Here is a 4,313-nt window from a genome sequence, read left to right on the forward strand (position 1 = left end):
ATAAAAGCCATATATGAAAAGCCACTGTCAGTATCATCCTGAGGATCTGTTACTCCTGAAGCTTAACATTCACAGCATAATTCCTTCTAGTCACTCAGTTGAGAAACAAACAAAAATTAGGGTTCCTGGGATTCTTCTCAATACTGTTGAGCTTGGACTTTAGAATTTTTTCATATAATCCAACATTTTGAAGTATGTTTAAGATTCTGAATTCATAATGGGAACTGATAGAAATCAGAATTTATGGGAGAAATGATAACGTTTTCTGTTGGTTAGTAGAATTACTGGTTTGATTGTTGCTAATGCTATTGTTGTCTTAATCAAAGATCTCCTAGTCATGAAGACATATGTTATGTCATAACTGGCTACTCTATAGTTAATTATGTTACTATTATTCATTTAAAATAAATTAGCCAAGTCATAGCACTAGAAAGACAGTAATTGCCTATCCAAAGTCCTCCTGGGTTTGGAGATCATCTTGGGATAATGTCCCACTTGTCATAGATTAGAGTATAAATAATCATCTCTTATAAGACCGATTTTTAAAACCTGGAGGAAAATGTCAGCCTCTCATGCAAAATAAATTCTACAATTCTCAGTTCTAGATGGTGCTAAGGTAGGTGATTTATTTACTAAAGCATCAACAAAATATCTTTTCTGAATGCAGAAAAGATAATGGATTATCCATAGATAAAATATATCTTTGCAGGCTCTGTGTGGGATTTTTTCTAGTGCATGTATATGTGGGCTAAGGAAGATGTCAGAAGGTGGTGGTGGCATAAACCTGTACTTACCTAACCCATGACTATTACAAAAAAATAACTGTCCAGTTTGTTGTGTACCTTATTGCCATGAGAAGAATGCTGACCATGGCTATTTAAGAATTTTGTGATATCCAATTTTCTAATTAATTTTCTACATCAGGAAGCTAAATTATAGATTATATGAGTACATAACACACATTCACCCACAGTATGGTTAGTTGTTTTTTGTTTGTTCTTATAAATACAAACTATGAGCATGTATGATTTCAGAGTCAGACATCGAATTATTAAATAATTATAATGGCATTAATAGTAATAATAATTATAATAAATAATACATTATTTGCATTTACAGCAGGCCCTGTAAAAGTTGCTATCATAATTTAGTTTAATCTTGATATCACTGTTATAATACATTGTTGTGCTAATTAAACATAACATGTAAATTTAGGCATAGAAAAGTTCAATACCTTTTAGAAGATTAGGTGTCACACCTGAGATTAAATTCAAATTTGCCTAACTCCAAATCCCATGTGCTTAAACATCACAACACATTGCTATTTGTAAAGAGAGAATAGATTGGGTGTAATTAGCTCTAATATTTTTGTTATCTACATAACTTCTTCAATGAGAGAAGCAAATAGAATTCACTAATGGACACCTTTAAGATTAAGGTTTGTTGGATGAGGTTTCCCTGAGATCCAGTGGGGTCCAACTCATTTTAGGAGATTTTTTTCTGATCTCAGTTAAGACTAGTGTGAAATGAGTTCTTCCAGAAAAGTGAAGTTGTCCTGGGATGCTCATTCAACAATTGACAATAGAAACCTTGTCAACACGCTAAGGAAATAATTTTCCAGTATATGCATTTATTGAAACAAAACATTGTATCTCACAAGTATGTATAAACAAATGTTAAAAGAAAGAAACCCTCTAAAGCAGTTTTGTAGGTGTCATGATACTCAAGGAAGAAAAACATGGCTTTGACATTTAACCTGTATGTGGATATATGATATAAACTTATTAAAATAATTAATGTTAATGTCATGTGGATGATCTTATGAATGTGATTTAGACACTCTGTCTGAAAAATAGGAGTATGCATTAGATCAGTGCAGAAGTTCCTTCTAACACTAATATTCAACAAGTATATAACCTACCTTCAAATTCCTACAGCAGGAGGTTACGCTTTAATATAAGAGACTCTACAATATTTTGATTAAGACGTTAGTACTGGAATCTGACTGTATGGTCTCCATGGACTTGGGCACGTTAATTCTATTTCTTTGTTTTAGTTTAGTCACCTATAAAAAGACAGAAATGATAAATTTCTAGGACAAAAATGTGGATTAAACAAAATGATGCATGCCAAACAAGAAGCAAATATCTGGCTACTCCCAGTAATTTTTAGCAATTATTTACTGATTTCATCATCACCATCATTAATGCAGATAACTCCTTATTATATGAGAATATTTCAAGTTCTTAGATCATAGAAAACCCAAGTAAAAACTATGCAAGGATAGCCCAGACTTAGCTGTCACTGCAATTCAATTTGGAATTTGTATTTCAGGACAAGAGGGTACAGTGGCTGACATTCTAACAATATTTATTCCTGATGGCACTTCCAACTTCCAGAATCTCCTATTAAAATCAAACTTTCATGGCCAAACAAAATACATTAAGCAATGTTTATCCATGAACACCTTTGGATGAAATGAGAGGATTATGGAGCACTATTTAAGTGGGAAGCTAAAAGCCTCACATGGAAGTTAACAGCCTTTTGTTAATGAGGGAAGGTTTTGTGCAAATAAGTCTTTTCCAAATGGGAGAGGAATAGCGTAGTGTTCCACTGCAGGGAATAATATTGCTTGAGTTTGATTTGGGGCAGAAAACTTAGAAACCACTGAAAGACCACAGAAGTGGCCCAAGGTAAGAAACCTTATGCTATATATTCTATGTAATAAAAGACAAAGCTACATCTTAACATTTTACCTTCGGTGACAAACAACAAACTTGCAGTTATAATTTAGTAGAGAAAGACAACTGGATTTGAAATCAATTTGATGAATGCATGTCATATAGCCATGAACACTTCATTTACTCTCCCAGATGTTTAAGGAAAAATAAATACTTATTTTTATGGGAAAAGAGTCCTTACTTTTAAGGAGAAACATCGTGATTCCATGATTTTGATAAAAAGATGAGCAATTTCATCAAGAGCTGCTGTCTAGGAATCTCCCACTTTTTAAATATAAAATTAACAGGTAATGTGATTTTTAGAAAGCACAAAACACTACTGAGAAATAAATTACTAATTTTTCCCATAGCATATATGTCAGTGATTAATGAAGTTCAACTCTTGCCTTCTATCTAGCATTTAAATTTTAATTTAGTATGGGCAAAATAGGAAAAATATTATTTATACTCTTTGTTACATTTAGTTTTAGTTTCCTCACTGGTATGAAAAATTGCTTGCTGTCTCAAATATATTCCAACATATATTTACATGATTGCTTAGATATTCCACATTCATTAACAAATTACCCACCAATTTATATCATCATTGAACATGATTGTCTTTAATATAAAAGTTAATTTACTGTAAGAAAATAATAAAATAATTTAGAGATTTTAAACCTTTTAGCAATATAAACTAAATTTTTCTTCACCACATTTGTATCTATTATATTCCAGCCAGCATTGTATGAGAAAACATATTTACCGGTTTGTTTTGTCAGTGTCCCTTCTTGGTATTGACATTGCTTTTCTTAAAAGATATACTTCTGCTTACTGGTTATTAAAGTTATTTTATATTAAAACCATAAATCATGGGCTAATTCACCACTAAGATAATAAGTTATGCATTTGCCTTTTTTTACAAATATACTTGATATATAGATACTTTAATATTATAAACTGTCAGCTTCATTATATTTCTGTTAAATATTGTTGTCCATACAAGATTATACAAATATCTCCTTGGTCTTTTTTTCTCTCATTTAATCTCTTCCTCAGTTTATTCTTCACTTGCAGAACTCAATTCCATTATTCCAGAGGGAAATAAAGGAGGAGATAAATTCTGGAGTAAGAATGTGGTATTTTAAGAGTTGAGATTACTTCACTATAGTTTTGGGTGCCAGCCTTACACCCTTTCCATCTCAAGTTCTTTGTTCTTTTTAAAATTTGGGTTTGCAAAGAAGGCTGACTTCTTTTCTCAGTGCATTTTGAAGATTTCGGGTCACTTGTTAAGGAGAGAAGGTTTTGAATTTACTGAGAACTGAGGAAATAGATTTTGATACTCATTTTCCTTAGTTACAAGCTGCAGGGTTACTTAGTTTAGATATTACTAAAGTTCCAATTATTTAACTTCCTGCTGAATATTTCATTTCCAATGTATTTTATTTTCACGCATTCTGTTTTTGTTTTTGTTGTTGTCATTGTTTTTGGCTGTGGTGGTGATTTTTCCTTCTGGCCATAAAATGTTTGACCATATACATCCAGTTTAGAAGTCCATTCATAAGTGCTGTCCTTGGATATACTCCTAATGTT

This window comes from Galeopterus variegatus, unplaced genomic scaffold (genome assembly GCF_000696425.1).
Source record: "Galeopterus variegatus unplaced genomic scaffold, G_variegatus-3.0.2 Scaffold16853, whole genome shotgun sequence".
Taxonomy (NCBI): Eukaryota; Metazoa; Chordata; class Mammalia; order Dermoptera; family Cynocephalidae; genus Galeopterus; species Galeopterus variegatus.